General features: G+C 43.2%; 1 protein-coding gene across 3 annotated transcripts in view; it reads left to right on the plus strand.

Annotated features, from left to right (window-relative positions):
• prickle2b (prickle homolog 2b) overlaps positions 1-27,929 on the plus strand; it is a 104,044-nt gene that overhangs the window by 39,400 nt on the left and 36,715 nt on the right. Inside the window, exon 1 of one of the 3 annotated variants that reach the window (XM_020491561.2) lies at positions 3,085-3,261. The exons of the other annotated variants lie outside the window; for them this stretch is intronic. The gene's annotated coding sequence lies outside the window, so the exon portion shown is untranslated. Of the gene's footprint in view, positions 1-3,084; positions 3,262-27,929 lie in introns of those variants that run through there. 3 annotated transcript variants of the gene reach the window in all.

Consider the following 27,929-nt stretch of genomic DNA (forward strand, 5'->3'; position numbering starts at 1 on the left):
ACGGATCATCACAAGAGGTGGGGAGAGTGTTGTGTACCTCAAATCAAGTTGATTTGCGAATTCCACATTGATGTTATATTGGCTTAGATATGATGGCAGGGAGATTTGAATTCAACATTGAGCTTTAACCAATGCATACTATCGTGTGGCTCGACTATAATACAAACACCAGTTAAGACATCAACACAGCTGACAGTATTTTCCAAAATTGAGTCTTTACTATTGATCCAACGCTTGTTTTGGACATTAGGTATTTCTCAGTGTCATGCATAAATTATGATGCACTTTAGCAGGCAGCTGTCCATAGTAGCAAAAAATAGCAACATCTGAGACATTTATTGAGGTTGAGTGTGGCTTGTTGCCTAGTACTGGGCTAATATACAGTACATTAATGTTAAGTGGCATACACACACGCTGCTGGGGAATGTTCATAGCTGTTCACCCTGGCATCGTACTGTGTGTGTGTGTGTGTGTGTGTGTGGTAGGGTGCGTGCGCACGAGCATGAGGGTGATGATGGTTGTAAAGAGAACACTGGCACTAGTTGTCAGGTATGAGTGCATGCTGCTCTCCTGGCGTGATTCCTTGTCCTCCACCACAGAAATCCATATGGATTTATGGGAATGAATCACAGAAGTTGTACAGTGTAGAGCGCTGCTGTAGAACCAATCATATTCTACCCACAGCACACTACTGACAGGTCCAGAAACCTCACTCTGACTCTCTAGTGATAAATGGCTCTGATTTAACCTCTACTCACATGCTCTACAGGTCCTGTTCCTATATTTATTGGTCATGTGATTGGCATGGGAAGAGGGGGCAGTTTGGGGAGAGATGATGTTTGGCATGGAGAGGCCTATGGTAAGGTGAGGTTACACTCCATTTAAGATGTGTGCACAGTTGAAGTCGGAAGTTTACATACACCTTAGCCAAATACATTTAAACTCAGTTTTTCACAATTCCTGACATTTAATCCTAGTACAAATTCCCTGTCTTAGGTCAGTTAGGATCACCACTTTATTTTAAGAATGTGAAATGTCAGAATAATAGTAGAGAGAATGATTTATTTCAGCCTTTAGTTCTTTCATCACATTCCCAGTGGGTCAGAAGTTTACATACACTCAATTAGAATTTGGTAGCATCGCCTCTCCCCATGCCAATCACATGGGGATTGTTTAACTTGGGTCAAACATTTCGGGTAGCCTTCCACAAGCTTCCCATAATAAGTTGGGTGAATTTTGGCCCATTCCTCCTGACAGAGCTGGTGCAACAGAGTCAGGTTTGTAGGCCTCCTTGCTCACACACGCTTTTTCAGTTCTGCCCACAAATGTTCTTTCGGATTGAGGTCAGGGCTTTGTGATGGCCACTCCAATAGCTTAACTTTGTTGTCCTTAAGCCATTTTGCCACAACTTTGGAAGTATGATTGGGGTCATTGTCCATTTGGAAGACTCATTTGCAACCAAGCTTTAACTTCCTGACTGATGTCTTGAGATGTTGCTTCAATATATCCACATCATTTTCCATCCTCATGCTGCCATCTATTTTGTGAAGTGCACCAGTCCCTCCTGCAGCAAAACACCCCCACAAGATGATGCTGCCACCCCCGTGCTTCACAGTTGGGATGGTGTTCTTCGGCTTGCAAGCATCCCCCTTTTTCCTCCAAACATAACGATGGTCATTATGGGCAAACAGTTCTGTTTTTGTTTCCTCAGACCAGAGGACATTTTCTTCAAAAAGTACTATCTTTGTTCCCATGTGCAGTTGCAAACCATAGTCTGGCTTTTTTATGGCAGTTTTGGAGCAGTGGCTTCCTCCTTGCTGAGCGGCCTTTCAGGTTATGTCGATATGAGACTTTTACTGTGGATATAGATACTTTTATACCTGTTTCCTCCAGCATCTTCACAATGTCCTTTGCTGTTGTTCTGGGATTGATGGTGCAAAAAGTGCAAGAAGTACGTTCATCTCTAGGAGACAGAACGCATCTCCTTCCTGAGCGGTATGGCGGCCATGGTGTTTATACTTGCATACTATTGTTTGTACAGATGAACGTGGTACCTTCAGGCGTTTGGAAATTGCTCCCAAGGATGAACCAGACTTGTGGAGGTCTACAATACTTTTGTGAGGTCTTGGCTGATTTCTTTAGATTTTCCCATGATGTCAAGCAGAGGCACTGAGTTTGAAGGTAGGTCTTGAAATACATCCACAGGTACACCTCCAATTGGCTCAAATTATGTCAATTAGCTTATCAGAAGCTTCTAAAGCCATGACATAATTTTCTGGAATATTCCAAGCTGTTTAAAGGCACAGTCAACTTAGTGTATGTAAACTTCTGACCCACTGGAATTGTGATACAGTGAATTATAAGTGAAATAATCTGTCTGTAAACAATTGTTGGAAAAAATGACTTGTCTCATGCAGAATGTAGATGGCCTAACCGACTTGGAAAAACTATAGTTTGTTAACAAGAAATTTGTGGAGTGGTTGAAAAACTAGTTATGACTCCAACCTAAGTGTATGTAAACGTCCGACTTCAACTGTAGCTCTCTGTAGTTAAACCAATAGAGCGTTACTAGCTGCACATCACATAAGATCTGGCTCTACAGAAAGTATTATAGCAGATATTTCCATCCAGTTCAGCACTGTGCAGACAGATGTGTGGAAGTAGAGGTGGATTATAGTGAAAAGATGCTGGCAGTAGCTGTACCCAGTTTCTCCACTTTTCAGTAGGTAGAGGAGAGTAACATACCACAATGAAACCTGAAGTCAACCTTCTACTGTCCTTTTTATATGGCACAACATGTTGATTAGTCCTCTTTTCCCTAGCTTTCCACTGTGGCAATCTAACCTCCATGCTAACTGGGGGTCTTGGCTAAGGAGCCTGCCTGCTCAGCTCCTAGCTTGGTGATCATCCCTGATCACATTCCTCTGGTGAGCAGCTCTTTCCCTCTCTCTGTCCCTCCTCCTCCCACTCCATGCACCCGTATGGTTGATCCACTGGTTGCAGTCTAGTGCAGTCTTCCCCTTCAGATCAGCAACACACTCAAGGCAATCATCTCCATGTCAGTCTCTCTCTCTCTCACCCTTCTCTCCTGGTTGCTCATCTGAGAGAGGAACAGACTTTTTCAATTACATAAACGTTGAAAGTGTTTTCAGGCTATCGTGCTGCAGTGATTATCCTCTGAGAGCCTTTGACTGTATGTCAAAGTGTAGGGACTGTATGATTCCCAGTCCCTACACTGCTCAGCCAGCTGGAGGGGAAGTGGTGAGTAACTTTTACATATTAATTCAACTCTGTAGCAAACATGCCATTTCACACACACACAAACTGACAGCCATGGAATCTCTGCCTGGATACACTCATGTTAGTTTCCTAGCTTTTCTCTCTGTTATGTCTAATACCTTTAGTGATTGACTGACTTGTGTTTCTTTAGGCAAATGTGTACACAACTGGTATTTTAGGTTATTTGTAAATACATTTCTGTGTCTCTATAAGCCTTTTGTTGTCATGAGATTTTGTGGGATTCAGATTGTGTGTGTGTGTGTGTGTGTGTGTGTGTGTGTGTGAGTAATGTATGAAAGGCTTGTGACATTTGTGATGTCACATCTTGTGAAGCATGTCCTTCCGTTCTCTTAGGCTCTGTAGAGCCTGCCTGGTAAGGTGTTGGGAGTGGGTAGCTTTATCTTTGGAGTGAGCGATGGAAAATAGTGAAAGGGTGAGTACAGTAAAGAGAGGGAGACAGAAAAAAGGAGGAAACAGCAGGAAGAAAGAGAAAAAGAGAGGGAGAGAGAAGGGAAAAGGCAGTGTAAAAGCAGTCTCCTGTCATCTCAGCTGTTGTGATTTAAGTGGACTGACAGCACACAAATCTCCCTGCATCTCACAGCTGTGTGACATACCTTCCTCTTTTATTTTTAACTCCACTTATATGGGACTATAGCAGGGACAGGGAGCACACTATTGTCTCAGCAACAAGGTGTGTGAGTGTATTAAGGTTTTGTGTAGTTGGCTGTGAATATCAGGGTAGTCTAGGCATTTATATCAAAGGCTTTTGGTGTGTGTTATGCTTCAAATCATGTCAGATATGACAAGTTAAAGTACAGTTTATATCTGAGCTATACACTGCTGGGTTTGCCATCTTTATTGTCCGTGTGAGTGTCTATAAATCGCGAGGTACATTCCACATAGATGTGCCTGCACTCAATGTTTATGGCCCCCGGGTGTGAGTGGCTGGCACAGGCCTAGTAGGGAGAAGAATAGGGTTTGACACATAACAGGCTGTGGCTTCCTGAACACGCCCTTTCTGTCCCTAAAATGGCCTCCATGTTGACTGATTTAGAGCCAGTGGTTAAACCAGGAAAAATAGAACAGATATTTTGATTGAAAGTGGTATCAACAGGGGCAGATGTAAAACTGTCAGCTAGATAAGAATCTTGGAAAGTTAATCCCATTTTAGGTTCCAACTGGCCATTTGAACCTTTACTTAGAGCTACACACTGAAGGCTAGTGCTGACTGCATCAATCCACACAGACCCAGGACAAACAGCCTCCTTTCAATACAATACCCCCAGGAAGAGGGCTCTGCTGAGCGCAGAGGAGGAGAAGATTAAAGGAGAGAGAGAGTGAAAGACAATGGGCTGGATGGATGTGGTGTGTTGATCTTTAGAGGCTCTCCAGGTGGTAGGTGTGCCCATTGATTTAAAGAGTGGGTGTGCTGCCAGCCCCATTTCCTGCTCTAATGCTGTTTACTGATCAATGTCCCGGGCACTACTCGCCACGAGCCAAACCAGCGGGGAGATTTAATCTTGAATCATATTTAATCTCAGACACTTTGGTTTAATGCTGCCAATCATCCATCTTTAGTCTGTTACTGTTGTAGCTCCTCCTGTTCTAGTATAACAACATAACCAAATATCACGCCAGTCAACTGTCCACTGACAAGAGTTTGAACAAGGGCGACATGAGCGAGATTGATATGGAAACAGAGCCGGGAACCCCTCAGTGAGCTCACAATGCAGACTGCCTCTGTAGTGATGTCACAGTGTAGGCCTACAGCTTGTAACTGGGGAAAATAGAGAAGCGTGCGCCAACATCAACATGAACAAATTCATTCCATCTATACACGGAATTTCAAATAATTGCATCTGAGTGACATTTAGTATGTTTATATTACACATGTCCAGCATCATTTTTATTTGATTTTCTTTGTGTGCTAAGCCAACCGTATCTTTGTCTCCAGTGTTCAGGGTTCGACACCCACCACACTTGAATCTGCCAGAGAGCCAAGAAAGCGGGCTGACTAACCAGCCTGCCACTCAGTACTTCCAAGCCTGCCATCTGATAGCACAGGCCAGGAAGGTGACTGCACTCTGGACCTGTCTGTCAAACACAAGGCCTTCCTTCAACAACTCTAGAGAGGGGAGAGAGAGAGGATAAAGCAGCCTGAATTCTGATTTGAGAGGGGGAGTGAGGGAGAGAGAAATATATAGGGAGGGTGGGGGTATGGGGTGGGAGAGGACAAGGGAGGTGCTGAATGAGAGGGATAAGAGTGAGGTGCAGAGAGAGAGGGCTGAGTGGGGGGGGGGGGGGGGAGGGATACTGAAACGACGAGGCCAGATTGAGGGGAAAGGAGTGGAGACACAGAAGGAAAAGTGGGAGAGAAAGAAGAGGGATAAAGAGAGTGAGACCCTCTGTCTATGTGCCAGCCAAACCACTGCTCTCCTCTCTCATCTCTCTGTCATGGATCTAACCAGAACACATTTTTCTATTCCCTCTACTCACCCAGTCCTCTCATTTTCAGATTGTTTCCTCGCTAAACCAGACTATGTTTCATAGAATTAAACACATTATCATAAAAACTAATGGAAATCATGTCAAATCCAACTAGCTCGAATGACAATACAATAGGGCTTTCTCTGCTGGCTTCTTTTATACAGAATAGTCTTAGCAGATTTCCCCCTGGGGGAATGTAAATGTGAGATAGTTGGCTTAGAACGCAAGACCTTCATCCCCTCTACTTCTACCTTGTTGACTGAAACTTTTTTATAGTTGTGCTGACAGAGATGAAACTGAAATCTGCCAGTGCTGCCTTTTCTACAGAGGATGGTCACGTCAGTCTATTGTGACTTAGATAGACTGTTAGTTGATAGACTGCATTGCTCACGCATATGCAGGCACGCATAGACTCACTCACTCAAAAACTCATGCATTGCCACACACACCCATAAATGATCTCTCTTTGTCTGAGCTATAGTGTAGATAATCAGTCATTGAAGAAGCCTTAGATGATGCAGATATTTAACTATCTACATCAGCCATCTCTTTACATTCTGGTGAAAGTGGTTTGTAAATCGTTAAATTGGTAAGGTCTTACTCCTAACCGTGGGTTCATTACACATGAAAGGCTATATTGGAGTTTCATTGGAGAGAGAGCAGCCTCAGATCTCTCTGCTTGAGTTAATGAAAAGATGAGACACACAGCTGAGCCATTGTGCTCAAGCTCTTGTTAATTGGGCTTAACTCCCAAACAATTTCTTTGTGTTTCCTTCATGTTTGCTTAGGGGACAGACTACTAGTTGCCAAGCACACCACTCCTAACGCTCACCAGATTACACTGGAAAGTAGACTACATGAACAGTTTGGTGGTTATGATTCTGCTCCTAGAATATTTCAAGCATCTGCATTTCCTATTTCTGTCTTGATTCCACACAGATTGGCCTATAACCTGGACTGGATGATTGGTGCTCATTTGTCAGACTGACAGGCCTGCTTTAGCAGAGTGCTTTGGGCAAATGAGTCCTGGGGTCATGTGTTAATGTTGTTGTGTCATATGTCAGGTCACATTGAGCAAATCCCAAAGGCATGGCGTATATCTTCCTTTCCCTATCTGGCCTGGGACATGGTGGTGGTTAGCTAGCTAGAGCTGTGGGACTGCGGAGATGCAATCCAAGTTTACAAAATAACTGTCAGTGTGACCAGTGTCAGAAAGAGAGAATGACTTGGTTTCATTTGGGAACAAATGTGTAAAGAAGTTGTATTTTCTGTCTTCAGAGAATGTAAAGGAGTTCTATTAATTTTCTCCCATTGGCTTAGTTGTCTGACAACACGCATCAGACATGGCTGTTTTAAAGGTTTCTATATAGCACACACCACATGCCAAAGAGCAGTGGGTCAGGGCTCTGTTGAGAGGAGGGAGGAAAATAGCATGCCATGAAGTCAGAAGTCCCGTTAAGTGGGGCTTGCTTCTTTACCAGAAGGTCAAATTGCGATCAGCCACGCCACAACACACTTTATGACAGCACTGTGGAGTAGCAACCCCTGGGCATTTAACTCTGCTGCTACGGATCCTGGGAAGTTGCATCTGTCTCTTAGGAGAAGCATCATCACAGCAGACCCAGGCTCGTTACGGTCATTATACTTTCTCCTTTTATCTCCTGTTTATAATGTCAAGCTTCCCTAAGTTAAATACAGGACCAGAGGGACTAATGATGTTCATCTACAGCAACTGAGCCCTAATTGGACAGAATGCCATCCATATGTTATTGCAGGTAGTGGTGGTCGCCACCCCTGTGGTCCTAAAGCTCACAGGCAGGGCTCTGGGAGGAGGGTAAAGGTGTGGGTGGGAGGCAGGGTTTTTATGAGACGGTTGGTTTATATGGAGGCAGAACTTGGGGCTCTGTAGACACCCAGGTCTCTGTGCACTGACTGCATTGCAGATGGCTTCAGTGTGCAACGTTCCGTAAGGTGTGTATATATATATAAATATATATATATATATATATATATATATATATATATATATATATATATATATATATATATATATATATACACACACACAGCCTCAAATATTTTTACCCTTGAAAAAAATAAGTAAACAAACCAGCCCTGCATTGTCCAATCACTAAAAGACTTAAGTCACACTCAAATTACACATTGAAAATCATAGCAGCTTCAGAAAGCACAGACTTCAGAGTGCCACCCACCAGGTGCTGTTGATGCTCATTGTGCTCCCCACCCCTCTCCAACGTGCCACCCACAGGACCCATGAGGCTGTGGACGTCACCAGGTGCCAATGATACCACCCTCAGGCTTCCAATACACACACACACACACACTGAACATGCATCAGTGAATCCCCATATTTCCCAATTGTCACGCGATGCTCACAGAGGACAGATGAGGCAAGCAGAGTGCAGAGGGCACCCACTGGCACGGAGAGCAGCAGGAGGAGGAGGAAAGGGGGAGTGCTGGAGTGAAAACAGCCTGACAGGTTGAAGGTTATTGGGTTACCAGAGAGGAGGAACGGTGGTGGGAGCTAGGAGAGGCATTTAGAGACAGAAAGAGGGATAGGAGGTTGTTAGTCAGTTGCACAACTGAATGCATTCAACCAAAATGTGTCTTCCATATTTAACCCAACCCCCCTGAATCAGAATGGTGTGGGAGGCTGCCTTAACATCCATGTCATCGGCACCCAGGAAGCAGTTGTTGTTGGGGGTTAACTGCCTTGCTCAAGGGCAGAAGAACAGATTTTTACACCTTGCCGGCTCGGGGATTCAAACCAGCGACCTTTCGGTTACTGACCCAACACCTAACCTAACCGCTAGTCTACCTTCCGTCCCCACAGCCAAAAGACCGGATAGATAGGAGGGAAGTAACTACATTAATAAAGGGGAGAAATAGGGAGTTAAGTATGAGAGGGAGAAGACCGAAAGAGGGACAAAGATTTAGGGAGGGAGGTAAGTAGAAAAGGAGAGAGAGAGTGGGAGTGAGGAGCCCTGCCAAGATGTCCCATGGGTGATAAATGAGGCCATAATGATGTATCTGTGCTCGTCTCCCTCTGGCTGGAGAAAACTGCAGCCTTGGCACAGAGCAGGCCTCGCTCTATCATGCCATGGAGAAACACACATAGCTCTCATCTGCATAAAGTGTGCTCTGATTCTCTCCATATATACAGGGTGAGTCCTACCTGGCCCTGGCAGGGTGGGTTACTTTGCGCAGGCCATTGTTCAGTGTGACAGAGCTAGGGTTGCAAAGGGAGGGTATTTTACTGGAAACTTTCAAAGTTTACCAGTAAACTACCAGAATTCTGGTATCTTTCAAGGATTTTATGTCATCTATCACAAAACATCTAGTGTACCTTAGATTATCACAGGTGTATGTAATTATCTCTGGCCTTATCACATGTAAAATATATTAAATAATTAAATAAGATGATTTTAAAATAAAAAATGGAATGAAAAAGCTGTATAAAATGATATACTAATTGAATACCTTTGGTGTTTAATATGAGGGTTTCAGCATGAATATCCTTTATATTGTTTTTGCTATGTCAATATGTATTTGTAGTCAATGTTTTGGCGTCAAACTGGTGGCATTTGTGAAAAAAAGTAATTAGTTGGACGAGTTGCAGAAGTAATTGAAAATAATGTAATTCTTGATTAGATACTTCTTTCATTAATTGGGCTATTTTCTCTAGAACCAGATCTACTAAACTAATGGACAATGAATACTTTTTTAAAAGCTGCAATATAACTTTTTAGATGACCTGACACAATTCACATCGAAATTTGAGTTATAGATTTGTCATTCTTATTGAAAGCAAGTCTAAGAAGCTGTAGATCTATTCTATGTGCACTATTTCTATGCTTCCCGTGCTTAAGTTTTTGCTTCTTTTACTTTGTTTTCTAAGCCAGCTTCAAACAGCTGAAAATACAATAGTTTTGCTTATGGAATATGTATTTCACAGCGGTTTAGATGGTTCAATGATTCTCTACACTATACTTGCTTGTTTTGTCACATAAACTGAAATTAGGAGAACTATTAGAATTTTACCAGGAAATGGCGGAACAATTTCTGAGTAGTGAATCTTTAAAAGTTATTCAAGTATAAATTACCAAATCCAATGATGGATTGCCATATATTTTCTATTAATTACCAAATTTACTGATGATTCCGGTAACTTTGGTAAATTACCGGTACCTTTGCAACCCCAGACAGGGCTGTGATGTCGAAGGCAGTGTGGTTCTCTCAAAGGGAATGATGGAAAGAACACATGTCAATACCTCTCTGGAGGAAACAATGGGGGGTCTTCTGTGGCTTGTTGTGGCACTTTCTCACTGAGATGTTATTCTGTTAGTCCTCAAGATGTGTAACAGTGAATCTTAAGTGTGCAAAAAAAGTTAGTACGGCATTTTTGTAAGATGACAGTGAAATAACAACAGTGTGTATGGGAGAGAGGGATTGAGAAAGAGAGAGACTGAAAGAGAGGGATTGGGAGAGGGAATAAATAAAGAGAAAAGAAGCAAGATAATTTAAAAAAAGACCAGATGTTAGATAATATCATGAAAGATGAAGAGACAGAGAGTCAGCAGCGTTCTATGAGATTAAAGCATGAAAACCTCACGCAGCAGCCAAAGCAAACCTTTCTCCGGCACCTGAGGTGTGGCCGTTTGGCTAGTGAAGGTGTAACCCTTAGTGTCAACACCTAGCCCCAGAAATAGATCCCTCCTGTGAATTCCATACGCCAGTGTCAATCAGTACGGTTTGGGCCAGGGTGTGTGTGATGGGATGGGGGGAGTGTTTGTTAATTAAGTGGCCTATCTGGACCCAGGTCCCGAGGCCAACACAGCACTGACGTGTTCGGAGACATGGCCCTCTGCCTTCCTTAGGAGGAGGAGCTGCAGGAGGTGTGTGTGTGTGTGGCTGCTGTTACATGGGATCTGTCTCTTAGCCTGCACGTGTCACTTGATTGACACAAAGCGTCTCTGTCTTCATACTTCCTGTTGTTGTAGCCTTTCCTTTAACATAATCTCATTCTGTCATTTATTCCATAGAAGGCCTGAACATGTTTGAGTCAGAGGAACTTTTATAGTGGTTGTGTAGTGCTATTTGGGTTGTTCATTGGATTTGTCCTGATGTTCTTTTATTTATTTTTATGTGTGTATTTGTTTGACGTTTTACTGCATTGTTAGGAGCTAGTAACAAGCATTTCGCTGCACCCGCTATAACATCTGCTAAACTGTGTACGTGGAAAATACATTTTGATTTGATTTGATTTAGAGGGAGGAGAGGTTAGGTGACTGTGTGACTGTGTGGACCGAGGCTTTCTCACATTCTTCCCAGTGGAAAAGGGGAGGGGAGGAACTTTCACTGGAAAGTAGCACAAGGATAATGTGTGTGTGCATGTGTGTGTTTACAGTACACATATGTATACATATGCATTCAGATATAGGATCTTAATTTGATCACTCTTTTGCTGAGAATTTTTCTACACAGAAGGAAATGCAAACTTGTAATGTATTAGATGTTTAAAAAGGCTTCTAAAGTTTGTAATTTCCACTTTAAAATTTCAGACTTGATTTGCCATAACAAAAACTGTATCGGCCCCTACAAAAAATGTCCATTAGTTATAATCCACATAATTTCACATGTTCTGTTGCTGCAGGATTATTTTCCTGCTGCAGCAAACTAGCTCAAATTCAGATCCTACATCTGTACGTGTTTTTTTGTGTGTCCTACATACATTAGTGAGGAGTGTGCAGTGTTGGTCTGAGTTTTCCCAGTGTGCCACTAATGTAAAGACCATATGGAGCAGGCAGTCCAGGCCATGCCCACTCCTACATGCCTAGCTGGTGCACGATTCAGGATCTCTCTCACCCTGCCACCTCATCAACCACCTAGCCACCCACCCTCCATGCCACTGCACCCCTCTGAGATATAAGGGAGGGACTCAGGGTATAAAGTGGTCCTCACCCAGAATGCTAACCACTCTTGGCATATAGTTGTAAACACACATACAATACATGCATAAGGCATTCCCATAGGCTTCCCTGTTCCCTGTAGGGCACCTGCATATGAGTTTGTTCCTGCTGAGGAATAACCTAATTTCCCGGTATGCACAAGAGAGCACTAAAAGCAGCCCCCAGTATGTGACTTTCCCTGACCTTCATCCATCTGAAGCCCATAGGAGCAGACCTGTTATAGTATGGATACACTCAGAAACACTCTACTTTTTAGTTATTTGAGTTATTTCGTTCTGATAGTACAGTGTGGGTAAAACAGTTTTACTCTAACTTGCCATGTTTAGCGATGGCAAGTTAGTAAATCTATGTGACTGTGCGAGGGATCCAGTACTGTAGATTGACTATGTGTTCTTTGGTAGCATGTTCAATATGGGTCTGGCCTTTTGGGGGCCCTATTCACTGCATCGATACAGTGTATTTGACAATAAAACATAAATATATATTTGATACTATTCTAACTCTCAACAGTAAGTTGAGACCCTGACTGAGTTCCTACAAAAGGGGGCTACATGGTCACCCATTGCCCATCCCTGAAGTAGAGCAACACAAACAAACTCCAGCCTGGTGAACTCAGCCTTTAGCATTCAGCAGTCTCTCTCTCGCTCTCCATTTCCCCTCTCCTCTCCACTTCGGGGACAAGGAAAATGGTTTCATGGAGTCATTTCCAGAAGTCTGTGATCCGTCTCTCCTCCTAATTGTTTTCCCAAATCCTGAGTGGGTGGAGTTTAGGACAGAAGGGTGGAATGCAGGGGAAGGTTATTACACACTTGAACCTCTGTCTTTAGCCCAACATGTTGCTACGTTACACAGAGTGCTAGATCTGCCTAAGATACTGGCTGGGTAATGGTGGATGCATACAGTGTGTGGTTGATGTATGTTTCCGTGTGTTGAGAGGGAGAAATGGGGGGAGAGAGAAAAACAAACGAGAGAGAGAGAGATGTAGGGAAAGGGGGAAGCATATAGAAACCAAGAAAGAGACTGACATAAAGTGAAAGAAACAGTGCATACCGTAGAAAAAGAGAGATGGACCAAGAAAGAAAGAAGTGAGAGATGGTTGGCATTGTAAAGGTCAATATTTGTGTGACCGTGTTAAGAACTGGTGAGGCTGAGGATAATTATAATGTGTCTGAGCTCAACACTCCTCCACAGTCCACACACTCGTGGGAAGACTGCCTGTCCATCAAACACTAGAGGGTCCAGTGTGAAATAAATAACAGGGCAGAGTATACACACACACAGACAAAAATGCACATACAGTACACTGCAGATGCATGTACACACATTAATTACAACCCCAATCCCTCGTCTTCTCACTAAAGCAATTCCACCATAATTTGCCACATATTTGCTCATATTTCCACACTTGATGTGTTTGTTATATTGCAGTATAATATCCTGTCTATGTTCCTATTCTTTATATTTAGAATTCTCAATCAGTCTCATAACTCAAAGTATCTTTGATCTGAAACTTCCCAACCGGAGTATTAAAAGCCTATTAGTGAATAGTGCTGAAACTGTTGTTTTTGGGAGGTGTGTGTGTGTGTGTGTGTGTGTGTGTGTGTACATGTGTGTGAGCAGTGAGTGTGGCCTTGCTCACCCCTGCGGTATTGTTTTGCTGGACTTGCTAAGCATTTATGAGGTAATTGAGGTTGGCTGCAGCGCTAGTGATAAGGCCTGTCTCCAGACCCATTATTAATGTTCCACGCTTCACTGGGGCTCCAGAGGGGCCCACAGACCTGCAAGCAGCCTAATTGGAAGAACTGGATCTGTTTAGGGAGAATTCTGATTACTTTCAGAAGTGTGTGTGTGTGTGTGTGTGTGTGTGTGTGTGTGTGGATTTGTGCTTGTTTGTGTGTCTACTTGGTGTGTGTGCTGCATGTGTGTGTGTTTGCCAGATTGAGCCCCATTATTTGATCTCTTACTGTATGTTGTATTTGGGAAAAACACATTACACAGCTGAACAACACCCCTGGAAATTCTCACAGCCTGAAAAACATAAAATAGGGAAACTGCCAATATCATTACTTAAAATGTTCCTAATGTTGTATTGCAAATTGCATTTATTTCAAACTTCCACATCAGCCAGCACTAAGAAATATGAGGTGTCATGAAGCTGTGAAGTAGTAACTGCCTTTCCTTTACATCGGGTCCCAGGGAGAGTCCACTGTTTGCTCTGGTTCAATGTTAGTGTGTGGGGAAAAATAGCTTTTCCTCTCCCCCATCTCTGACCCCATGGTGACTGTAGCCACGACGACCCTGTGGTGTCTGTCTGTGTCTGCGTCATAAAACAGCACGTAAAGAGAGGCCCTCCTTTGAATCTGGACAATGACCTCAAACATGTCGCTCTCTGAAACACCCCTCTGCCGTTGTGGTGGTCGAAAGAAATCAGCAGCGGGAGAGACTTCCTGCACATTGGTTTAGGTGTGTGAGTGCGTGTCGGGAGGTAAAATATTTGTTTTGCCATGGAGATGGGAGGGGGGCAATAGGGAGTGTGGGTTGGGTTTGGTTTTGAGTGTTGGTCTTTAAAATTCCTTCCTGCCTGACCTCTGATGTCATCGATGGACGCCCCCCACCCCCCACAGACAGCACTGCATGTGGCTGAAAATAGTTCCGCCCACAAACACGCAGAGAAAATAGAAAACACATTTAAGCTATTAATGAATCGCTTCGACCGCAAAACCATCTTTCCCCCTACACGCAAACACAGACAAATGTACCCAGTAACCTCTCTTTCTGTTTGTGAATCACTTCGTAAGCGGTTGGGGGAACCTTTTGGTGTGCCACAGCAAAGAAATCAATCATGTGCAACCAGCAGTACACAATGGCTGACCCCCCTAAGAGACAGCAATAGCACAGTGTGATTCTGTTTGGCTACAAGTCAATATGTTGAAAATGTGCCCCATCGAAAATGTGCCCCATCGGTCTTCCATTTGCAGGTGATTATGCCTGTCACCAGTGTCATCGCTGTGTGTCAGAGCTGTGTTGTTCCCTGCTGGTCTGAGGACCGAACTATTCCCTTCCTAATGAAGGACACTGAGCTGGAACCACGTTAATGTGATGCCTCGCCTTAAATCATGTTCCAAGCTTTGTCATGTTGTATAATCATCTGCTCTATTCACTCACTCACTCACACACACACACACACACACACACACACACACACACACACATAACCCAAATCTGTCACATTCCACATTAAACAAAGATGCTACAACATGGGTGTTTTGTATTATTGTATCACACAGCCAAAGCCTCCTCTTCTAAGTAAGAACAAAAAAAACACACACTACCATCCACACCATCCCTTTGGTGCTGCTGACTTTTTGTTCTCTAAAGTTCATTGTAATGTTCTCAGTCCTTTCTCATCACATTTGTGTGGTGTCACACTGGTACAGTAAAAGCTGTCCCTGTCAAGCTGCTGTGTATGTCCCTGTCACAGAGAGAGAGCCTTCAAATGGGAGGACAGGCAGGACACAGTGACAGTGGTGAGTCACTGCTGGGTGTTAATGTCACCTCCAGGCAATTAGCTGCCTCTCAGTGTGATACAGGGATCAGACAATGAAAGAGACACCGAATGAATCACCACTGAGACACAGAATGAATCACCACCTAATTACTCTCCCTTAGTCCGTACCACACTGCATCGATCCCGTCACATTCTTATTCTTGCCCTGTTTTATTAGACTGATTATGGGCTGTTTATCAGAATTTCCCCATCTGAGACTAGTCCGTGGCCATTTGCTTGGTTGTTATGGTACATTATAGTTGATGTAGTGCTTTAGGTGGCCATATGTATTCAGCTGGATACATTCTGAGGTGGCGGAGGTGGAGAGCTTTTCTCAAGGACACAGCAGAAATACCTGACCTTGATGTGGGTGACAGGAAAGCCCAGCCCCTTAGTCTCATATCCACACTTCTGCTTTCTCTCCCTGTATTTTGTTGATTTTCTTTAACCCGCCAACATCCCTATTCTATGGAGGACAACTTTTTTTGTATCTGTGCAATTCGTATGTACAATCAGCACAAAATAGTATCCGTGCGAAATAGTACACAAATGTATGCACTCACTACTGTAAGTCCCTCTGGATAAGAATGTCTGCTAAATGACTCAAATGTAAATGTAGTTGATGCACAGTATGATGTATCTCTTTGCATCCCCCTACCCCTATAGCTGTAGGATAGGACTTTCTCTTTCTAAACCCAGCCTACACCCGTCACCCAACAGTGACTGTCTCTCTGGGTGTGTGTTGTTCTGTAGTTACAGTATGTCCCTGACCTCTGGGCTGTTTGGCTGAACCGTGGACTGTGGTCTGGTCCCACCCACCACAGGGACACCAGATGTGGTGGGCCCACCTCAGGAAATACGTTTCAACTTATGACATCTACCAGTAAATGCTAACTAAGGCAACAATGGGTATGTAAACCAGGTATTGAAAAGTTTGGTCCGGAGTCTTGGTTAGTAAGCTAAGTGCGATGGGCAGTTCAGTCATCATGCTCTGTTTGAATGAACATTTCTAAAGGCTTTCCGCAAAAAACTTCGCAATTAAATGTTGATTACAAAGTAGGCCTACCTGACATAATGATATCATGTTGGTTTGTATCAGTTGGGGGGGCCATTTGTTTTGCAAACTCTGCCAACACGTACTACACCAGCTCCAACTGGTGGCCATGGATGAATTTATTTGGCCCCCTAAGTTTTCTGAGCAAATTTTTTTAAATAATGAAAATAATAATTTAAAAAAAACAAATGTTGTACATAATAGATTGTAAAAACCAGCACAAAGTGATTTTAACTTTGGAAAGCTGTTCCAAAGTATTGCCACACATAGTGGGGCAAAAAAGTATTTAGTCAGCCACCAATTGTGCAAGTTCTCCCACTTAAAAAGATGAGAGAGGCCTGTAATTCTCATCATAGGTACACTTCAACTATGACACACAAAATGAGAAAAAAAATCCAGAAAATCACATTATAGGATTTTAAATTAATTTATTTGCAAATTATGGTGGAAAATAAGTATTTGGTCACCTACAAACAAGCAAGATTTCTGGCTCTCACAGACCTGTAACTTCTTCTTTAAGAAGTTACAGGTCTTTTCTGTCCTCCACTTTGTTACCTGTATTAATGGCACCTGTTTGAACTTGTTATCAGTATAAAAGACACCTGTCCACGACCTCAAACAGTCACACTCCAAACTCCACTATGGACAAGACCAAAGAGCTGTCAAAATTGTAGACTTGCACCAGGCTGGGAAGACTGAATCTGCAATAGGTAAGCAGCTTGGTTTGAAGAAATCAACTGTGGGAGCAATTATTAGGAAATGGAAGACATACAAGAACACTGATAATCTCCCTCGATCTGGGGCTCCACGCAAGATCTCACCCCGTGGGGTCAAAATGATCACAAGAACGGTGAGCAAAAATCCCAGAACCACACGGGGGGACCTAGTGAATGACCTGCAGAGAGCTGGGACCAAAGTAACAAAGCCTACCATCAGTAACACACTACGCCGCCAGGGACTCAAATCCTGCAGTGCCAGACGTGTCCCCCTGCTTAAGCCAGTACATGTCCAGGCCCGTCTGAAGTTTGCTAGAGAGCATTTGGATGATCCAGAAGAAGATTGGGAGAATGTCATATGGTCAGATGAAACCAAAATATAACTTTTTGGTAAAAACTCGTTGTGTTTGGAGGACAACGAATGCTGAGTTGCATCCAAAGAACACCATACCTACTGTGAAGCATGGGGGTGGAAACATCATGCTTTGGGGCTGTTTTTCTGCAAAGGGACCAGGATGACTCATCCGTGTAAAGGAAAGAATGAATGGGGCCATGTATCGTGAGATTTTGAGTGAAAACCTCCTTCCATCAGCAAGGGAATTGAAGATGAAACGTGGCTGGGTCTTTCAGCATGACAATGATCCCAAACACACCGCCCGGGCAATGAAGGACTGGCTTCGTAAGAAGCATTTCAAGGTCCTGGAGTGGCCTAGCCAGTCTCCAGATCTCAACCCCATAGAAAATCTTTTGGAGGGAGTTGAAAGTCCGTATTGCCCAGCAACAGCCCCAAGACATCACTGCTCTAGAGGAGATCTGCATGGAGGAATGGGCCAAAATACCAGCAACAGTGTGTGAAAACCTTGTGAAGACTTACAGAAAATGTTTGACCTCTGTCATTGCCAACAAAGGGTATATAACAAAGTATTGAGATAAACTTTTGTTATTGACCAAATACTAATTTTCCACCATAATTTGCAAATATATATTTTTTAAATCCTATAATGTGATTTTCTGGATTTTCTTCCCTCATTTTGTCTGTCATAGTTGAAGTGTACCTATGATGAAAATTACAGGCCTCTCATATTTTTAAGTGGAAGAACTTGCACAATTGGTGGCTGACTAAATACTTTTTTGCCCCACTGTACACGTTGTTCATATCCTTTGCTGGTTTGTGAGTTATTAGCCCCGTTTTAGATAATTTGTAGTCAGTAATAGGGGAGTGATTGCTTCCTACAAGAGCACAAAATGTATACATTTCTAGACATATTTGAAAAGTGAGTCAGGTAAAGAGCTTTTTTTTGTCCTAAAGGGGAAGTGTTATATTTTGAGACAGACTTGAATAAGATAAGTAGCCAATAGGCAGAGTTTAGCATAATGTGTCTGATTCTATGTAATAATGGTATGAGAATAAGAATGCATTTTATTTTGCATCAAACAGCGCAAAAACATTTTCAGGCACCTTCTTGTCTGAATGGCAAGTGGATAAACAGGTTAATGTCAAGCCCTGCTTTTTTTCAACATTTTCATGGAATGTAGGCCTAAATTGAACATGTCACATTAGCTGCTACTGTAGGCGGAATGATAGAACAGCTATTTCCATTTTAAAATGTAACGGGATGCATTTTCTCCATTGTTTTTGATGGTAGGCCACTCAGATAGGCCTACATTATGACCAAATAGCCACAGTAGCCTACAAGGCCACTATTAAAACTGTAACTTAAAGCGGGTACAGCCTCAGTGTTCACAGTAAACGTGCATTGAAAGTTGTACAGAATTTTCACAATGTTCAAGTTTGCGCTCAGCAGACCTGAAATTTGCTCTGTGCTAAAAAAGGGGGAAGGGAACATTAGTTGAGAGTGAGGTTTACCGAAAATAATGCTGTCTGTTTTAAGCTTAAAGGTAATGTCATTGACTTCTTTGACTGCCTGTATGTGACACATTGAACTTGGCTTCCTATCATATACTGTAGGTTATCGTGACTTTTGATCATAGGTGCGTTTCTTAGGTCTGTCCATACAAATTGCCCTTGTAGTCCATAAAGTCTACTTTGTCTGTGTTTTTTAATTTGCAATATGTACATAAACTCAGCAAAAAAAGAAACGTCCCTTTTTCAGGACCCTGTCTTTCATAGTTAATTCGTAAAAATCCAAATAACTTTACACTGTTTCCCATGCATGTTCAATGAACCATAATCAATTAATGAACATGCACCTGTGGAACGGTTGTTAAACTTCTCTATAGGGTAGGGGAAATTTTAGATGAAAAGCATGCCCAAATTAAACTGCCTGCTTCTCAGGCCCAGAAGATAGGATATGCATATAATTGGTAGATTTGGATGGAAAACACTCAAGTTTCCAAAACTGTTAAAATCATGTTTGTGTGTATAACAGAACTGATTTGGCAGGCGAAAACCTGAGAAAAATCCATCCAGAAAGTAGGATTATTTTGTTGTTGTAGTTTTCTATTCAATGCCATTACAGTATCCATTGATTTAGGACTCAAATTGCAGTTCCTATGCCTTCCACTAGATGTCAACAGTCTTTAGAAATAGTTTCAGGCTTGTATTCTGAAAAATTAGGGAGTAAGAGCAGTCTGAATGAGTGGACCCTGCAGTGTCACAGAGCTCTTTCATGCGCACGACCGAGAGAGTGCCTTTCTTGTTTACCTTTTATATTGATGACGTTATTGTCCGGTTTAAATATTATCAATTATTTAGTCTAAAAACAACCTATGAACTGAATATAAACATCGTTTGACATGTTTCTATGAACTTTACGGATACAATTTTGATTTTTTTGTCTGCCTGTTGTGACTGCGTTTGAGCCTGTGGATTACTGAAGAAAGCGTGCAAACAAAACTGAGGTTTTTGGATATAAAGAGAGACTTTATCAAACAAAACAAACATTTATTGAGTAAATGAATGTCTTCTGAGTGCAACCATGTGAAGATCATCAAAGGTAAGGGATTCATTTTATCTCTATTTCTGACTTGTGTAACTCTTCTATTTGGCTTGTTACTGTTTGTAATGATTTGTCTGCTGGGAGATGTTTTCAAATAATCGTACGGTATGCTTTCGCCATAAAGCATTTTTGAAATCTGACACCGTGGTTGAATTCACAAGAACATAATCTTAATGTAAAATACTTGTATGTTTTCTGAATTTTTATAATGAGTATTTCTGTATTTGAATTTGGCGCTCTGCATTTTCACTGGATGTTGGCCAGGTGGGACGCTAACGTCCCACATACCCTAGTGAGATTTAAGACACTAACATCTTACAGACGGTAGGCAATTAAGGTCACAGTTATGAAGACTTAGGACACTAAAGAGGCCTTTCTACTGACCCTGAAAAACACCAAAAGAAAGATGCCCAGGGTCCCTGCTCATCTGCGTGAACGTGCCTTAGGCATGCTGTAAGGAGGCATGAGGACTGCAGATGTGGCTAGGGCATTAAATTGCAATGTCTGTACTGTGAGACGCCTAAGACAGGGAGACAGGACGGACAGCTGATCGTCCTCGCAGTGGCAGACCACATGTTAACAACACCTGAACAGGATCGGTACATCCGAACATCACACCTGCGCGACAGGTACAGGATGGCAACAACAACTCCCCGAGTTACACCAGGAACGCACAATCCCTCCATCAGTGCTCAGACTGTCCACAATGGGCTAAGAGAGGCTGGACTGAGGGCTTGTAGGCCTATTGTAAGGCAGATCCTCACCAGACATCACCGGCAACAACGTCGCCTATGGGCACAAACCCACCGTCGCTGGACTAGACAGGACTGGCAAAAAGGGCTCTTCACTGACGAGTTGCAGTTTTGTCTCACCAAGGGTGATGGTCTGATTCGCGTTTATCGTTGAAGGAATGAGCGTTACACTGAGGCCTGTACTCTGGATTGGGATCGAGGTGGAGGTCCATCATGGTCTGGGGCGGTGTGTCACAGCATCATCGGACTGAGCTTGTTGTCATTGCAGGCAATCTCAACGCGGTGCGTTACAGGGAAGACATCCTCCTTCCTCATGTGGCACCCTTCCTGCATGCTCATCCTGACATGACCCTCCAGCATGACAATGCCACCAGCCATACTGGTTGTTTTGTGCTGAGTTTGTGAGCACATGGAGGGCTTCCCCAAGTTTAAGAGATGTGTTTGTGGTTCGACACAGGATCTATAAAGTTTACCCAGCTTGCCAGCCAAGGGGGTGCCACATTTCACCCCTCTGCTCTAAAACGGTAATTTGCAGCTGAGAATGCTGGGAGTGTGAAGGGGCTTGTTATGGAATTTCTGCTTGGTTGGTTTCTCTGTACAAAAGGGAAAATAAATCAACTTAAATATGGGTTGTCTTTACAATGGTGTTTGTTCTTCACTGGTTGCCCTTTTGTGGTAAGAGTTATCACACATCTCACTGCTGTGATGGCACACTGGTAATTCAACCAATAGATATGGGTATCAAAATTGGGTTTGTTTTCAAATTCTTTGGGTCTGTATAATCTGAGGAAAATATGTGTCTCTAATATGGTCACACATTTGGCAGGAGGTTAGGAAGTGCAGCTCAGTTTCTACCTCATTTTGTGGGCAGTGTGCACATATTATACAGTCTTCTCTTGAGAGCCAGGTCTGCCTACAGCGGCCTTTCTCAATAGCAAGGCTATGCTCACTGAGTCCATACATAGTCAAAGCTTTCCTTAAGTTTGGGTCAGTCACATTTTTTTTACTGGATAGGGAAGCTGAAAGGTCAGATATATTTAGGTTTACACCTTCACTATTACAGTGAAACATTTTGTCCAGGAAGTTATCTAAAAAGGCTTGAATTTGTTGTTACCTAATTGTTTTTTGGTAGGTTTCCACACTATTTTCCTTCCTTTCTTAATATTATTCAGTTCCTTTGGCTTTGATGCCAACTCATGATTGAGTATTGCTCTGTTCAAGTAGACCATGATTTTGCTGTGATCTGATAGGGGTGTCGGTGGGCTCACTATGAACGCTTTGAAAGACTCTGTGTTGAGGACAGTGATGAAGTAGTCTACAGTACTACTGCCAAGAGATGAGCTTTCGGTGTACTTACCGTAGGAGTCTCCTCGAAGCCTACCATTGACCATACCCAGCATGCGACAGAGCTGCAGGAGTTGTGACCTGTTTTTGTTGATTATGTTGTCGTAGTTGTGCTTATTGGGGCATATAGAGGAGGGAATGCTGTCACCTTTAGGTAGGTGTTTGTCCCCTTGTGTGCTGAAGGGTGTCAGGTTCTTGTTCAGTTCTGGCATTTAGGTCGCACAGACTAGTATATGTCCCTGGGTCTGGAAATGATTGATTTCCCCCTCCAGGATGGAGAAGCTGTCTTCATTATTATTATTATTATTATTATTATTATTATTATTATTATTATTATATTTTAAATGTAACCTTTTATTTAACTAGGCAAAGTATGGGGATTCTAGTGTGGGGATATAGGTAGTACACAGGAGGACATTTTTCTCTGAGAATTTCTAACCAAATGTAAGATGTTCCTGTTTTGATTAATTTAATAGTGAGTTAGGTCTGCTATATACCAAATTAGCATACCACCGGAGTCCCTTCCCTGTTTCACACCTGGTAGTGTGGTGAATGGGACTACCAGCTCTCTTTAACCTAGAGGGCAACTAGTGGGTCCATCTCCTCTATACCATGTTTCTTGTAGGATGACAATGTCTGTATTTCTGATTTCTTTGGTGTCCAGGATCCTGCTCTTTAGGCCAAAGGCAGATGACCTCAGGCCTTGGATATTCCAGGATGAGATAGTGAAGGCGTTGCGGTCCATAAAGTGTCCAATAATGTTAGTCGTGTGGTTTGGCCTCAGACCAGTAAGTGTAAGCAGAGCCTGCTGAGCATCTGGTACATGCCATTGGCTTGGGCTAGTATAAAAGTGGGGGTTGGACCTGTTTGCCTGCTCACTGCCTGATCGTATGTGTGACTTTCATGTTGAGGCCCTCTTCATGGGAGTGGGGGGAATGGGGTGGGCACGAGGGGCATAGGTCTGATCTGAGGGGGCCTATATGGGGTGTGGGCATGGTTGGTTTGGGGGGGTATTGATTGGGTGGTATGTGGATGTGGTGCTGTGGTCTAGATGTAGGTAGGTCCGCGCGCTTTGGTCTGGGAGAGTGTCTTGCTAGTCTGGGCGCGGTGTCTGTTTATCTGTTGCTCCTGTGTGTGGTGTTGGGGCTGCGGTTGAGGGCGATGTCCTTTAGGGTGCTGGCGAAGGTGGGCACTGCTGCCTTGTATAGGTGGACCTGGTTGTAATGGCTGTTCAAGTCAATCAATCAATCAAATGTATTTATATAGCCCTTCGTACATCAGCTGATATCTCAAAGTGCTGTACAGAAACCCAGCCTAAAACCCCAAACAGCAAGCAATGCAGGTGTAGAAGCACGGTGGCTAGGAAAAACTCCCTAGAAAGGCCAAAACCTAGGAAGAAACCTAGAGAGGAACCAGGCTATGTGGGGTGGCCAGTCCTCTTCTGGCTGTGCCGGGTGGAGATTATAACAGGACATGGCCAAGATGTTCAAATGTTCATAAATGACCAGCATGGTCGTATAATAATAATAAGGCAGAACAGTTGAAACTGGAGCAGCAGCACGGTCAGTTGGACTGGGGACAGCAAGGAGTCATCATGTCAGGTAGTCCTGGGGCATGGTCCTAGGGCTCAGGTCCTCCGAGAGAGAGAAAGAAAGAGAGAATTAGAGAGAGCATATGTGGGGTGGCCAGTCCTCTTCTGGCTGTGCCGGGTGGAGATTTTAACAGAACATGGCCAAGATGTTCAAATGTTCATAAATGACCAGCATGGTTGAATAATAATAAGGCAGAACAGTTGAAACTGGAGCAGCAGCACGGCCAGGTGGACTGGGGACAGCAAGGAGTCATCATGTCAGGTAGTCCTGGGGCATGGTCCTAGGGCTCAGGTCCTCCGAGAGAGAGAAAGAAAGAGAGAAGGAGAGAATTAGAGAATGCACACTTAGATTCACACAGGACACCGAATAGGACAGGAGAAGTACTCCAGATATAACAAACTGACCCCAGCCCCCCGACACATAAACTACTGCAGCATAAATACTGGAGGCTGAGACAGGAGGGGTTAGGAGACACTGTGGCCCCATCCGAGGACACCCCGGGACAGGGCCAAACAGGAAGGATATAACCCCACCCACTTTGCCAAAGCACAGCCCCCACACCACTAGAGGGATATCTTCAACCAACAATCTTCAAGTCCAGGGTGGAGTGGTGGGCACTGCTGCCTTGTAGAGGTGTACCTGGTCATAGAGGCTGTTCTAGTCCAGAGTGGAGTGGTGGGCCAGGTAAACATTTGGTTTTGAGGCACTGTCACAGGAAATACTTGTGTTTACCTGCTGTATGGTAGCAGGGTGGAAGTCTTTTCATGGTAGCAGGTTGGAAGTATTTTCATGGTAGCAGGGTGGAGATAACCACTTGTGTGTTGGGGAAAGTAGAACAAGCTTTTTCAATCATTCCCTTGAGTTCTGTGGCCCCCGTTTTCAGCTGTGCTCTCAAGTTGTTTGTGCCTGTGTGCATTACGTGGCTGGGTGACCCTAGTTGGTCCTCAGACAGAAGGTCTAGGGTGCGCTGGGTGTTTGGACACCAGAGTTTAGACACTGTGTGTTTGGGAAAAATATTATTTTCTTCTATATAGTTCATAAGGAGTACAATCTGTGGTTTGTGTTTGTCCTCAGTGGGTGTGGGAGGAGGGGTTGTCAGGGGGCTGTCGTGTCTTTGGCATCATTAAAATGAAGACTGTTATTTTATCAAATCAATTCTCTGTAATTATTATTATGTGATTATTCTAATCATGTAAATGTAATTAACTAGGAAGTCGGGGGACCATATCTGATCAATTAGTCTTCTAATTAATTAATTATTCTTTACCTCACATTATTCTCATTCCAAACGTCGTAAATTGTTGGTTATCTGCACGAACCCAGTCTTCACTATGAATCATCCATACATCAATTGTCTCAATCATTTATTTATTAACTAACTAAATAATCATAGAAATGCAAAAACAAACAAACAAAGTAGATATGGTTACAAGGAAATGATAGGGGATGTGCCCTAGTGGGCTAAACTGGAATGGCGGCTTGGTAGACAAAGGGACTGAGAAGGGTGCGAAAGACAAAAGACACTACACGGTTGATAATTATAATAATTGAAATGCTAATCCTTCGCACATGAACGCTCACTCAATCTGGAATAATTGCAAACAATATATATATTTACTCTCAGTGTGTCATCGTGATCTCTGTTGGAATATACCTTTCTGTTGGAAGTTCATCAGCCTGTCTTTCGTGGTTAGAATGGGTACTTCAGAGTCCCATTCAGAAATGTCCTTATAGAATAGATGTTTCGGCGGTTGTCTGTCCTCTCAGTCACGGGTACATAATTTCTAGCTGCAGACTAGTAATTAGTATCGAAGAGTAGCTCTTATTCTGTCGGATCGATAGTCTCAGATTTTAACCACGTGGTATGGTTAAGAATTCAGAAACGAGGAATGCATGGTCTCTACTCAAACCTTAGCCCTCTCGGTAATCGAGGTAAGCTGGTCTCAAGGGAAATTCCCAAGGTGGGGGTTATATCCAGAACAGTAGGAAAGAGCTGTCCCATGACACTAGATCAATGTCTGTGCTCATGGGGCGGGCCTATGACTTAGTTAAACTCCAAAGGGAGTTGGAGTTTCCTTAATTAAACAGTTTAAAATCACATTACATAATTTCACAAAGTTTCATCTTTACTCATTAATTTTACACAACAATTCGATGCAAGCCTCACAACTGAGACTCTTGTATAAACAGAGTTATGGTAATGTGGCTGTATTGTCTCTCATGAGTTTCACAAACATTAAATGAAATGGACCGGTCCTAGCTGGATTCTCCCCCGACCGTGTACACATTCTCCAAAACATGGACAGACATTGTTCAGTTCTCAAGTTCTGTGATGCGGAAGAGTTTCCTTTGTTCTCCTGTGAAACTTTCTCTCTATACTGTCTGGTCATGAGGAGAGACTCCTCTAGGAATGTATGACCTGCATAACAGAGCCTGGGTGTAGGGGGAAGAGAGAGAGGTGGTGAGAGAGAGAGAGGAGGATGATTCTCGCTATCCCCAAAGAGGGCCACGTCATGACAGGGCTATCAGGGTGGCTGACGTGGGGGGTGCTCAGAGGGGGTGGCATCCCCTGGGTTTGGGCTTCTTCACTATACTTTGCTTACGTATGTTTAGAATATAACATTCAATAGGAGTGAACTTGCATCAACAGATTAAAGACTTCTCAAATATTATTTTTGAGAAATATGTAATAATTTGCACATACTAAATGTGTCTCAGATGGCAGTGTCAAGGAAATGGACGTCCTCCCCTATGTCTACATGAAAGACTATAGGCTCTGCGTTTTAGGAGTAATCAATAGAGTTTAAGGTGAGATGAAACAGTGGGCTGATCAGGTCCGTGGCCTTAGGGGACACAGAGGGACCAGTCTTGGTCAGGCCAGCCGAATACTAATATACCTCTGATCAAAGGGCACATTAATGCCAGGTATACTATCAATTCAATTCAAATGGCTTTATTGGCATGGCAACCATATGTTTACATTGCCAAAGCAAGTGAAATAGATAATGAACAAAAGTGAAATAAACAATAAAATATTAACAGTAAACATGACACACTTTGGAGGAATAGAGACAATTCAAATTTAATAGTATGGCTATGTACAGTGTTAAAACGATGTGCAAATAGTTAAAGTACCAAAGGGAAAATAAATCAACATAAATATTGGTTGTATTTACAGTAGTGTTTGTTCTTCACTGGTTGACATATTCTTGTGACAACACTGGTAATCCACCCAATAGATATGGGAGTTAATCAAAATGTTTGTTTTCAAAATCTTTGTTGGTCTGTGTAATCTGAGGGAAATATGTGTCTCTAATATGGTCACACATTTGTCAGGAGGTTAGGAAGTGCAGCTCAGTTTCAACTCATTTTGTGGGCATTGTGCACATAGCCTGCCTTCTCTTGAGAGGCCACCATAGGCAGACCTGGCTATCTCAATAGCAAGGCTATGCTCACTGAGTCTGTACATAGTCCAAAGCTTTCCTCACGCTCTCCCTGGAGGTGTCGGCACAGCAGAGGGCCTTAGGACCCATGAGAAGTCATCTTGACTGATGGCGGTGATTTAGTTATGGCCAAGGGCTCTGCACTGTGAGACAGAGAGGAACTCTCATTGGTTGGTCCATGTCAGTGACCTCACCCCTCCAGCCCCAGGTTTCACTGTGTAGATTAATGGCCTCCCTCTCAAAGCAGTATGGGACATACAGAAGTCTTATGATGAGAAAACCAGAATGATCTGTCAATGGAAGGTTTCAATAATGTGATAAACTCAATGGGGAAATGTATTCTAATTACTTGTATCCAGCCAAATACCAACTCCTGGTGGCACCATGTCAGATGAATGACTTCTCTTCCACTGCTTTTTCTCTTCAATTCTCTCTCTCTCTCACTTTCCATCTCCCCCTCTCTCTCTCTCTCTCTCTCTCTCACTTTCCATCTCCCCCTCTCTCTCTCTCTCTCTCTCTCTCTCACTTTCCATCTCCCTTTCTCTCTCTCTCTCTCTCTCTCTCTCTCTCTCTCTCACTTTCCATCTCCCCCTCTCTCTCTCTCTCTCTCTCCACTTTCCATCTCCTCTCTCTCTCTCTCTCTCTCTCACTTTCCATCTCCCCCTCTCTCTCTCTCTCTCTCTCACTTTCCATCTCCCCTCTCGCAGTCCTCTCTCTCTTCTTTCTCTTTCATTCCCTCTCTCTCTCTCTCTCTCTCTCTCCTCT

Source organism: Oncorhynchus kisutch, linkage group LG1 (assembly GCF_002021735.2).
Source record: "Oncorhynchus kisutch isolate 150728-3 linkage group LG1, Okis_V2, whole genome shotgun sequence".
Lineage (NCBI taxonomy): Eukaryota > Metazoa > Chordata > Actinopteri > Salmoniformes > Salmonidae > Oncorhynchus > Oncorhynchus kisutch.